The sequence below is a fragment of the Muscardinus avellanarius genome, assembly GCF_963383645.1.
Source record: "Muscardinus avellanarius genome assembly, chromosome: 14".
Classification (NCBI taxonomy): Eukaryota; Metazoa; Chordata; class Mammalia; order Rodentia; family Gliridae; genus Muscardinus; species Muscardinus avellanarius.
Window position 1 is genome coordinate 19,050,430 of NC_137800.1, and position 13,420 is coordinate 19,063,849.

The window sequence follows — 13,420 nt, forward strand, 5'->3', positions numbered from 1 at the left end:
AAAAAAAAAATAGGGCTGGGGGCCCCTGTACCGGGGGCAGAGGGGAAGAATTGTCTGGATATGGTGGTGCATGCTTGTAATCCCAGTACTTTAGAGACTGAGACAGGGGGATCACAGATTCAAGAGGAGCCTCCGCAACTGAGTGAGACCCTGTTTCAAAACAGACAGACATATAAACAAACAACCCAGAAGGCTGAGGGTATAGCTCAGAGGTAGAACTCTCTGGGTTAATCAGAACCACCACCATCACACACACACACACAAAAGTACCAGCAGTCATAAACTGCTTTTTCATTGTTTTAACTTATATGTATTTGATAACGAATGAAGTCTACTTTTCTCATTTTGTGAAGTGTATGGTTATGTCTTTTATGTTTGGTATGTATGATCAAAAATGATGAAAGCTGCGTTACTGTGAGTGATCCAGGTCAGAGCGTCGTCTTGTGAGGGAGAGGGCGAATCTCATAATCCCACTGTCACGGTATTGAGTGTTCAGTTCCATCAAAACACAACAACAGTTTGTGTGCCGCGTAATTGCACGCCAGGTGCTGTGTGAGACAGCTGACCGACTTGTTTAATTTTTTCAACAACCTTGCAAGGTAGATACTGTTTTCATCACCTACTTAAATCACTATAAAATAAGCTGGAGCTTAAAGAGAAACCTTGGGTTAATGATAACGGAGAGAGAAGCTGGAGAGAGGCGAGTGTAGGAGAGATGGTTTCAGGCTGCTCCAAGGCCACATTCCCCCAAACTTCTTCCTACACTGCCTTTGCTTTTCTACTTTATTGATTCTACCATTGGAAATGGTGCTTAAGAGTCAGTCTCTCTTAAGACTTGGATTACCTCTGGAAGGGATTTGTTCTGGAAGGTCTTGTGTTATTAGCCATAATGTGAGCTAATAAGACTTACTTTTTCCTCGTGGACAGTCACTATTGCAAGGGATGGAGCTTGGATAGGTGTGTTGGAAGGAAGGAGACAAGGTAGATGTATTTAGAAGATGAAACACTCAGCATTCAGAGAAGTGAGCTGGCTGGAGAGTCATATTTGGGCGCAGAAGACAGAGGGCTGGCTTCGGGCAGCTGCAGCCTAGAGACTGGAGAGGCAGAAGTGTGGATAAGGAGATGGCGGGACAGGAACTTCCTGTTTCAAAACTGTGCGAGGCCAACCCTACACCCCAGAAAGGGGAAGGAGACTTCCTTCTTCTTTAATGCACCCCAAGCGCTGAGGGCATAGGTAATACCACATTCACTGATGATGTCTCTTAGAACCACTTAGGATCCTGTTTCCTTGGGTGAGCAGTGAGTATTGAGCAGCCAGTTGAGAAAATAAGCTTGTGGAGCACGACTTATTTATAAGTTTGGGGCTGAATGCAGGTTTTAGAAGGTGTATGCTGATAAACGTCACTGATTATATAATGCAATGGGGCTTTTTGAGTCCAACAACATAAAGCATCTTTACATCTGGGATAATGTCTTCCCTCTGCTCATGGCCTTTGGATGACCACTTTCCTTTTTGTTTCCATCTCATTCCTGGCACTTTATCAGGTGCTTCTGATATAAATATGAAATTACTGGCAAATTCATAAAAATATACTGCTGTGCATTGTTGTATGTGTGTGTTACTGTGGATTGGACCCAAGGGTACTCTACCTCTGAGCGACACCCCTAGCCCTATTTTATTTTTTATTTTGAAGCAGGGTCTCACTGGGTTGCAGAGGGCCTTGCTACGTTGCTGAGGCTGGCCTTGAACCTACCATCTTCCTGTCTCAGCCTCCCATGTACTGGGATCACAGGCATGTGCCCCCACACCCAGCTAAAAAAAAAAAAAAATCTACTTTTTAGCAGTGCATTTATAGTGCTGTTAACAGGGACTGAGCTGCGGGTTTCACATTTGCATGTTTCTCAGACATCTACAAGCCTTATATATGGGATAGTCAGCCCCTAGGTAGTCTCTTCTTAATAAACAAACTGCTAATGGCTCAGGATTCAAAAGACTTACTACATAAATCATTTCCCCCTATGGAGTAAATGCCCAAGCTGAAAATAAACTACAGATCCTAATAGCCAAGCAGAAGGAATGTTCCTGTCTAAGTGGAACATCTTATGTGTAATTTTGCTTGTCAAACAATCTGAAGGAGGATGAAAGCTTCTTACTTTAAAAAGTGCATAAAATGTGCAGCTGGTGTAAGAGTGTCACAGGGATGCTAATTGTTTGGCTAGGGTGTCTTCCTTGTCTAGAGTTCTCCTTGTCTTCACTAATCAGTGGTGGCTTTTTTACCCCACTTCTTTGTTCATTACTGAAAGCATCTCTTGAATATAAAATGCGGAGCCTTTAATTTATCTGCATGAGTTGGAAATCAGCATATCTAAATAAATTTTTTTGTTTTACCAGATGATAGCATTTTAGTTGGGTTTATTTAATTAGCTTCCATGTTCTTCTACTTCATATTTCTCCAAATATGTAAAGATACCTGCTATTCATATGAACAGGAAGTGTAACACGGAGTTTCTCCTTAATGTTTTGCTAAACACTAGCTCGGTGGTGACAGGCCTTTGAGGATCCTGGTGTTCAGAGGAGAGCCTCCCTGGAGCGGTGAGTCACTGGGAAGTTGCTTTTCATAAGGAGCTCTCCTCACCCATTGTGCAGTGGCAGAATTCTAGACATAGAAGCATTCATTTTTTAAAGTATACTTTTATGAGTCCATCGTAGCCATACATTGTATTGAGATTCAGTGTGATAGAAACTTGAATGCAGCTAACACCCAGTGCATCTCCCCGATCCTGCCCGCGCCCTGCCCTTCCGCATTCGTAATGCAGAAATGATCACAGATGTGGATGGGATTGTTTGAACTGATCCCAGAAAGGCCTTCCTTCATTTGTTTCTCCCTGTCTCTCTTTTAAATGCTATACCCATTATAGAATGCTTAGAAAATGTGAGAAATAAGGAAATAGCAATGGAGCTCTTGAAATCTTTTCCAGAAGAGTTCAGGAAGAGAAGGAAGTTAAAAAGGATACAGATAAGGAAATATAAAGTGGAATGATCTGTGTTTGCAAATGACTCGATTATATAAATATATGTTCTATATATGACCCAAAAAAACTCAACCAGAAGACTTCTGGAGCTGATACACACATTCAGCAAAGTAGCCACGTACAAAAATCAACTTAAAAAAAACAATAGTTTTTCTGTATACCAGTTGCAAATACACTGAAAAAGAAATTCAGAAAAATTTCATTCATAATAGTCTTAACAACAACAAAAACAAAACACCCCCTAACAACAATGAAAAACCCTAGGCATAAATCTACCCAAGGAGATAACAGGCCTCTACAATGAAAATTATAGAACACTAAAGAAAGAAATTGAAGAAGATCTTAGACTATGGGAACACCTCTCATTGTCTTGGATAAGCAGAATAGGTATTGTCAAAGGGCCATACTATCAAAATAATCTATAGATTCAGCACAATCTCTATTAAAATGCCAAGGTCATTTTTTCACAGGTTTAGAAAAAATGGTACTAAAATTTATATAGAAGAACAAAAAACCCAGAATAGCCAAAGAATCCTGATCAATAAGAATCATACAGGAGGAATCACAATACCGATTCCAAATTATACTTCAGAGCTGAGGTAACAAAAACAGCACGGGATGAGCTAAAAAACAGACACACAGACCAATGGAAAAGAATAGAGAGACAAATCCTTCACATACAGCAAGTTGCTTTTTGACAAAGGTGCATAACCACTGGAGAAAAGACAGTCTTTTCAACAAATGTTGGGAAAACTAGATGGCTATGTGTAGAAGAATGAAATTAGACCCCTGTCTCTAAGCTTGTGCAAATGCTAATTCAAGATGGATCAAAGACCTGGTAATTATACCAGAAACCTTGCAATTACTAGAAGAAAACATAGGACCAACACTCCAACATATAGGCACTGGTAGATACTTCCTCAGTAAGACCTGTAAAACTGAGGGAATAAAATTGAGAACCAACAAATAGGATGCTATCATATTAAAAAACTTCTGTTCAGTAAAGAATGTGATTAAGAGTGTAGAGTGAGAGCCTGCACAAGGGGAGAAACTCTTTGCCTGTTATTCCTCTATCTGACAGAGGACTAATATCTAGAATATACGAAGAACTCAATAAAATGAACAGAAACAAACCAATTCAAATGGGCAACTGAACTGAATAGACACCTCTTAAAAGAAGAAATACAAATGACCAACCAATTTATGAAAAATATTTAACATCACTAGGAATTAGGAAAATGCAAATGGAAACTACCTTGAGGTTCTAATTCCAAGGAGAATGATAGTCGTCAAGAATACAAACAGTAATAAATGCTGGCAAGGATGTTGCTTCATCAGTCTCTTGTTATATGCTGTTGGTAGGTCTGAAAATTAGTGCAACCACTGTGGAGACCAGTACGGAGGTTCCTCAACAGACTCAGAACAGGACCGTCGTATGACCCAGCTGTACCGCTCTGCAGTATCTTTCCAAATGAACCGAAGTTAGAGTACTGTATGTCCATATTTACATACGTAACAACACAATGTACATAGCCAAATTGTTGAACCAGCCTAGGTGTCTACAGTACATGAACGGATAAAGGAAAATGTATACACACACACTGGGATTTTATTCAACCATAAAAAAGAAAAGATTTTGTCATTTTCAGGAAAATAGATCTCGAGAATACTACTATGCTCAGTGAGGTCAACCAGTCTCAGAAAGTCAATGGTCATATGATCTCTCTCATAAATGGAACAAAAATAGGAAACAAGAGGACTTCAGTCAAATGAGGAGGGAACCCCAGTAGAATAGAAAGAGTTTGAGGAAGGAGAAAGCATGGTCTTTTCTTTTTTTTTTTTTTTTTGATGCTAGGGATTGAACCCAGGGTCATTCTGCTTTCATGATACCAGCCCTATTTTATTTTATTTTTGTACTGATGATGGAACCCAGGGTTATTCTCACCTACGAACTACACCCCCGGTCCTTTTTACTTTTTATTTTGAAGCAGGATCTCGTTAAATGGCTAAGGCTAACCTCAAACCTATGATCTTCCCATCTCAGCCTCCCAAGTACTGGGATTATGGACATACACTACCATGCCCAGTTCCTATTTTATTTTTTGTTTGGAAAAAGGGTTTTGTGAGATTGCTTAGAGTTTCACCACATGGCTGAGGCTGGCTTCAAACCTGTGATCCTCCTGTCTCATCCTCCCACGTACTGGAATTACAGGTGAGAGCTACCATACCTGGATGAGAATGAGGCTTCAGAAAGGAAACAGTTCAAATTAGGTTATGTCTATCACCCGACCCGGCAATACCACTACTGGGTAGCTTTCCAAAGGGGTTGAAACCAGAGAACTACAGTAATATATGCATACCCATGTTTAACGCAACACAATTCACAATAACCAAACTATGGAACCAACCTCGGCGTCCATCAACAGATGAATGGATTACAAAAATATGGGCTATCCACCCAATGGAATTCTACTCAGCAATAAAGAAGAACAAAATTACATCATTTGCAAGAAGATGGAAGGACCTGGAGAACATTATGTTAAGTTGGAATAGCCAATCACAGAAAGTGAAGGGCCATATGTTTTCTCTAATATGTACAAGCTGGGGAGAATTTGGGATACCTGAGGAACTCCAGGTAACGGAATAGAAACCTCAGGGGAGCCAGCAAGGAAGGGAGGGGAGGAGGAAGACTGAGGTTTATTAATGGGACTATTATTGACTATGTGTATACATGTGAATATACCATTGTCAACCTGGGCACTTGGTATTGGGAGGGAGGGAAATAGAGAAGCAGGGTAGGGGGAAAAGTACTGTGAGCATGTATGTCATTGTCAATGTGGTCTACATTATGATGTGAGAATATAGTGCACCAATAAAAGCATAAAAAATAAAAACAAAAAAAGGTTATGTTCATACATAATAGTATTATTACCAATCTCACTGATATGTATGGGGAAGGAGGAGAAAAAAGGGGTGGGGTGGAGAGAGGATTACACCAAGTGATGTGTGCACAGATTCATGTTTCACTTTAATCTCACTGTGATGTAGGGTATAATTATAAGGTTTCAGTAAAGGTTTTAAAAATAAGTTAATAGAAAACCTCTATGTTACCTCTAACCAGAGAGAATCCCTGTAAACCGTTGTGGTTTATCTCTTAGTACTGTCTTTGTGTGTATGTATATGTGCGTTTACTTTAAAAAGGAATAATACTGTATATTCTTTTTAGGAACTTCATTTTGATGCTAAATAGTTATGTATCGCTTACCGCTGAGGGTCCATCATAACCCAACATCATAGCATGTACTCGCACAAACCTGTGTGATGAAATAGCCTCAGATACACCTGGCTATATGGTTCAGCCATCATTGTATATGTGGTTTATTATTGACTGAAATAAAGTTTTGTTGTACATAACTATATCAGGGATATTTTCCAAATTATTAAATTTTCTCTACTGAATCTGTGTGTGTGTGTGTGTGTGTGTGTGTGTGTGTGTGTGTGTACGCACACGTGCATTTTGTACTGGGGATTGAACCCAGCGTTGCTCTAGCATTGAGCTAGATCCCTTTTTAAATTTTATTTTTTAAATATTGGAGATTTTATTTATTTATTTATTCTTTTTTGTGGCACTGGGGGTGGAACCCAGGGGCTTTCTACCTCCGGGTTATACTTCCAGACTTATTTTATATTTTATTTGGGAACAGGGTCTCACTAAGTTGCTGAGAGCCTCACTAAGTAGCTGAGGCTGGCTTTAAGCTGCAGGATCCTCCTGTCTCAGCCTCCCAAGTGCTGGGATTACAAGCGTGCGCCACCACGCCCAGCTTAAGTATTGGAGATTGAACCGAAGGGCATTCTACCTCTGAGCTGTACCCTGAGCCCTTTTTATTTATTATTTTCAGACAGGGTCTAAGTTGTTGAGGCTGACCTCCAAACTGTGATCCTTGTCTTAGCCTGCCAAGTACTGAGATAACAAGTGTGTATCACTGCACCTGGCTTATTTTTTATTTTGAGTTGTCCTACCAAGTTGCCCAGGCTCTCCTAGAACTTACCATCCTCCTACTTCAGCCTCATGAATATCTGGGATTACAGATGTGTGCCACCATGCCTGGCCCAAATCTTAGCTGAAAAGTATTCAGTCTTTTTGACATGATAGAATATGCTTCCTCTGTCTCTTATTATTGGACATTTAAGTTCATTTCAATTTTTACTATAGTAAGCAGCACAATAATTAGCATTCTTCAAGCTAAGAACATCCACAATTGTCGTCTGTTCCATTGTGACAGTAGTGAGGAGTGAGTGGGTTTGAACTGGAAAAGGAGGGAAAACAGTTCAAAGGTACAGTGTGTGCGATATGTTCATTCTCACCACGACCTTTAGAGGGATATATAAAATGTGCCTTCAAACTGTCTGCCTGGCGATTAGCAGGGAAAGTGCCTTCCTTCAGTCTTTCTTCACTGGTGAAGGGTGGTCGGTCCCACAGCATCATCTGCCCTGTGTTTCTGTGTGTGCAGATGTGAGTACCCAGTTCATCACTGAAGTCCTGGCTTGAACCTGGTCAGGGCACGGCAGCTAGAGCAAGAGGTGCAGCCGAGAGTTTAGGTAGGACGCCAGAAGTCTCCCATGCAGAAATGAAGTAGGAATTCTGACTCAGAGGACACCCGGAAGTATGCTTCTTATTTGATGGTGCTGGGGATATAACCCAGGGGCATTTATTTTATTTCTATTCTGAAACAGGGTCTCGCTAAATGGATGAGGCTGCCTTTGAACCCGCGATCCTCCTGTCTCAGCCTCCCAAGTCCTGGGATTACAGGTGTGCGCCACCATACCCGGCAGTATACCTCTTTTACAATATAAATATCTCTGGAGCCACAAATGAATTTACATTGAAGTTGATTGATTTATGAGGGTATATTCAAATCAATAAAAACGGGTCCATCTCATCTAAGTATTCTGGGACCTGGGGATGCAGCAGGGGATAAAACAGATGTGTTCCTCCTGTTGCAGAGCTTATGTTCCTTTGCAGGGAGACAAGCAGTAAACATGGGAACACATGATAAGACCCAACAGTGTACGTGCTGTGAAGCGAAACGGCGCTTTTAGTGGAAGGGACTGAGCCCACCGTATGAACCCTGGAGTCTGAGCGGAGAGTCTCAGGGTTGATGGAGAGAACTCAGAAGACAGCTGTAGGAGGAAGGGCCCTTATCTACTTTACATTTCTCCTGTGGGCTCATCTACCCCAGAGAGGTCCGCCTTTGAGAATGTGGCCTTCTTTCTGTATCTGTGCAGTGTAGGATTTAATCACTCAGATTCTTAAGACGCTCTTATTACTCTTCAGATATATAGCAAATTATAATTCCCTTTCTTTGATGCTTTGGAATATACCTTATGATCTTATAGTGCCTTAGGGTTATTTTTGTCAATCTCAGGGTTAGTACTAGTGAAGCATAAATAAATGGAAAATTTTCATTAGGTCAAATGGTGGGTGGCTGGGAGTTCACTAGATTGTTGTCCTTCTATTTTATGCAAGAAGTGTCACTACTCACCTGTTCTTTGCTCTAAGTTTAAAAGATGTGTATTTATTAGTTGCATCTTTTAGTGACTATCCAAGATATTTTTCGTGACCTAGATAGCAAATTACAAAATCGCCCTTTACGTTGCTGGGTTGTGGTACCCAGTGTTCTTTTTTAGAAGTCTTTCTACAGGAATCAGAATGATAGTAGACATTGAAATATTGGAATGTTAAATTTGATCTCATAAATCAGCATTTTCTTTTTTTTTCTTTCTTTTTTATTTTTTGGTGGTACTGGGGTTCCTGGAAACCCTTCTACTTCTGGGCTACACTCCCAGACATATTTTATACTAAAAAAATTTCGAAACAGGGTATTTTAAGCCAGCACAGCTGGCTTCGAACCTGCGTGATCCTCCTGTCTCCGCCTCCCAAGTGCGGGGATTACAAGCGTGCGCTACCACACCAGGCTTAAATCAGCATTTTCTAAATACGAGCCATCTTTTGTGCCACCTTGAGGATTTTGCTATACTCTGTTGTTTAATGTTGTTCTCTGCATTGACTCAATCTTCACTTATAAAAGAATACATTATTGATATAAATGAAAGGTAACTTTAAAAATATATTTCTTTTACCTTAAATTCCGTGAACACAAGAATGGCCGTGTGCTCCCTGAAGTAGTTCCGTACCTATCTGGTTTTGAGGACCACTCGTGGAGCAGGCTTGGCCTGTCCCAGACCCAGCACGTGACCCTACGCAAGTTACCCAACGTCTCCAAGCCTCTGGCCAAGCACTGTGCTCCACATCTGATTCTGCCAGTGCTCCAAAAATGGCAGCAGCTAGCAGAATGCATGGCGGAAGTTGTTATCTTTATTACTCTGATGAAAAGAATGATATTAGAGATTTAGAAATTATACGGGCACTTCTATTCTGTGCCCTCGATGGAGCTGAACATATTAGAAGAGTAAACCAAATAGTTGGCCAATCTGATGATAGCCCGAGGTTTCAGTGACCAGCTCTGACTTGGACAAACTATTTAACTCCTCTAGGGCTTAGTTTCTTCATCAGACAAGTGAGGAAGCTTGATTTTATCCACACCCAAGGCATCCAGCTCACAGGCTGCTAGCTTCTTAGTGGTTCTAATCATGGGATGTGGCTCATCTGAAATCTGATCATCTTTTGTTTAACTGGCTGTTTAATACCTCAAATAAGCAAGGTCAGTGGTGAGGCCACAGGTGCTTTCCTGTTTTTTATTATGAGTGACCGATGGTCACCAGATATCATGTTAGCAATTAGTAATTTTTTGAAGCTATAATTAATTATGAAATATGACCTATTACTGTTTAGTACTAGTAAAATCACATCACAAAACTGAGATGTAACGTATTTACTGACAAGAGAGAAATACAAATAAATTCTTTTTATACACTTGATTCACATCTATGTTTAATATTTGCTCATCAACGCCAGGCGTGGTGGCGCACGCTTGTAATCCCTGCGCTTGGGAGGCTGAGACAGGAGGATCACACAGGTTCGAAGCCAGCCTCAGCTACTTAGTGAAGCTATCAGCAACTTAGTGAGACCCTGTTTCCAAATAAAATAGAAAATAGGTCTGGGAGTATAGCCTGGAGATAGAAAAGTCCCTGGGTTCCACCCCCAGTACCACCAAAAAATAAAAAATAAAAAATAAATATGCTTATCAAACATAGAGCCTTTTGATCCATCTCTGCCATCAATAAAAAATTACATGTGAGTTTTTAGCCACATGGTCCATGGTTGAAATAACTTCCATTAAACTTGCCATACCCCTCTCAGATCTGAAATTCTACACTTTTATGAAGTTCAATCTCGTGATAAGGTAGACAGGGCTTTGTAGTGATGAAGCTGAAATCAACAAAGTAAAATCAAATTCAAAAACCTGTCCTTGCTTCTTTTTAAAGTAGCTGTATATGTAAGTGTAAATGTATGCTACCATAATACATATTAATCACTGATTTTTTCACTTAATATACTTGAGAGAGCGTTACATATGTATAGTTTCTTCTTTCTTTTGAATGACTGCAAAATATTCCATTGGATGGATAATTATAGTTATTTAACCAGTCTCTTTAGAATTTAGGCTTTCCCCCTAACTTTAGCTATTACCCCAATAATGCTATAATGAATATCTTGTACATATGAAAATTTGGCATATGGCAGGGTGTCTCTGTAGGCTAAATCGCTGAGTCAGAGGATATGTTCATTTGTAATTTTCATTGAAGTAAACAAATTGTGCTTCATGGACGTCCACCCAGTCCATACTCCCACCGACAGCATGTGAGCAAGCCTGGCCCGGGTCAGCCTCTCTCCCTTCCCATTGTCTCAGTTACCAATTTAAAAACTACTGAGCCGCACACACTGCCGTCCCTGGGAAAATGCTGACTAAATGGGTGATCATTGCTGTTTGTGTACACCTCGCAGGGACCGAGTATTACGCTGAAGACCACTTTGGACGCCGTACGTATTTGCTGAATTAAATGGCTGTGCTGTTAAGCATCTTGGAATGTGCTTTATGTTGCTTTCGAGCACAATTATACCAGCGTAGAAAACTCCAGTTTGAAAATCATCAGCAAATTAAAGCCTTCCATGGAGATTCAGTCATATAACATAGTTAACCACACTGTACACATTATGCCAAAGGTTTGGCTATAACCATATTATTTGCACTTTTTTTTTTAACCTTCAGAAGGAAAAGGCATTATCTCTAGATACTGTTTCCATTTTTTTTTTTTTCAGGGAAAACTGATAGTAGGTATGGAGTTGGGCTAAAATATAGAAGGTCACCTGTCAGTCTAATTCTATCTCTTCTGCGTGATTGCGCCCACTGTGTACGTGGTGCACACAGCCTCTAGACCTCAGAGGGAACGCACGCGTGCTTCACTTAAGAGAAAGGGTTGTTTGCGAAAAAGATATGACTTCTCTTCCTTTTCCAACATTATGTCTTAATACAGAGATTTAGGAAAATCCTAAGATGTATTCATTAACTACTGTTGGACAGCAGTTTGGTAAATACTGAAGTAATTCCTGGAGAAACTTAGAAAAATTTATTTTATTTTTGTTAATAAAATCTTTTCTAAAACTGACCATTGTTCTAATAGTTGATTTTTGTTTTTGGGAGAGAGGGGGTGGTAGCCTTTATAAAAAGAACAGCAGATATTTAGTAATTTTTTATTGGTGGTATTGGAGGTTGAACCCAGCAGGATTCTTTCTATTCTATACTCCCAGCCCTTTTTAATTTTTTAAAAAATTATATTTTTAGCTGGGCACACTTGTAATTCCAGCATTCAGGAGGCTGAGATCGGAGGATCTTGGTTTGTGGACAGCTTCAGCTGCGTAGTGAGGCCCTCTGCAATTTAGTAAGACCCTGTTTCAAAATAAAGAATAGAAAATAGGGCAGGTGGTGTAGCTCAGAGGTCGAATACCCCTGGGTTCCATCCCCAGACCCGCAAAAAAAAAAAACCAAAACAAAACAAACAAAATAAAATTTAAACAGGATCTTGCTAAATTGCCAAGGCTGACATTGAACCTGCTATCTTCCTATCTCAGACTCCCATGTACTGGATTAGAAGTGTGTGCCACCACACCCTGCTTCAATAATTTTTTTAAATGAAGTTTTCCTACCTGATTTGGTTTTCATATCTGGTCCTTAACAGAATATTGCCTTCATTCTTTTATAGGAAACAGTGTTTCAATGGAACACTGTTTCCTATAAAATTGACCTATTGGAAAAAAAAAGCTGTAATGTTGGGTATAGTATTTACAGGGAAGGGTGGTTAAATCCTACAGAATAACCTATAATTACTATAAAATTTCTTGAGTTTTCAAATGCAGTTTTAAAAGTTAGTAAGCAGTTACCTTTTAATGCTTTTCTTTCTAGCGCATGTATTACATTCTAGAGAAGTTGTCTGCTTGTAGCTAGAGATGCTTGTTGGATTTAAAACTGTTGTCCCCCCCGTGGACAGATCAAAGTATGTTATATGTGTGTGCAGATGTGCCACAGTGAACCTCATTATTCTGTGTATTTAAAATGCATTAAAGCCGGGCGTGGTGGCACACGCTTGTAATCCCCGCGCTTGGGAGGCAGAGACAGGAGGATCGCGCAGGTTCGAAGCCAGCCGCGCTGGCTTAGGAGACCCTGTTTCCAAATAAAAATGTAAAAATAGGTCTGGGAGTGTAGTCCGGAGGTAGAAGGGCTTCCAGAAACCCCAGTACCACCAAAAAAACAAAAAAAAAAAAACAAAAAAAATGCATTAAAATGATTACAATGAAAAGGTCATTCTACGTCCTAAGAAAAGCAGACAGTAGAGGAACAGGTCTTCCAGGTTGTGGTATGGGTTACTCTGGGGCCACCTCTTCCTCACAAAACCCTAAAGCTCACGAGTATAAGGGAACAGAACTATTTTCATTGAACTATAGCACCCCCTAGCATCCTAATAATTTGTGTTTTTAAAATTCAAAGGAAGCCAGGAGTGGTGAGATATAATCCCAGTACTTGGGAGGCTGATACAGGAGAATCAAAGGTTTGAGGACAGCCTCAGTATCTTAGTGAGACTCTTTATCAGCCTAAGGAAACCCTGTTTCAAAAAAAATAATAATAATAAAACAAAGGTGGAGGGTTGAGCTCAAAGTCCCCAGTACCGGGGAGGGAAAATAAAGGAACATTTTGTTTATTTTATCAAACGAACTATTAAAATAATATGATCTGATGTCTTTTATACTCTTGTGACCAAGAAGAAGAGACCTTTGAAAGATTTCATGGAAATTATGGAGAATGTGAAGAGTCATCAACATATTTGCAAATAATTGCTACATTTGTTTTTGTCTAATATTTGGGTGTAGATG

The 13,420-nt window shown here is 40.0% G+C and overlaps 1 protein-coding gene across 2 annotated transcripts in view; it reads left to right on the forward strand.

Annotated features, from left to right (window-relative positions):
• Window positions 1–13,420, forward strand: part of KLHL2 (kelch like family member 2) — a gene marked incomplete at both ends in the record, with an annotated part of 97,693 nt that overhangs the window by 52,709 nt on the left and 31,564 nt on the right. The gene's annotated exons all lie outside the window — the stretch shown is intronic.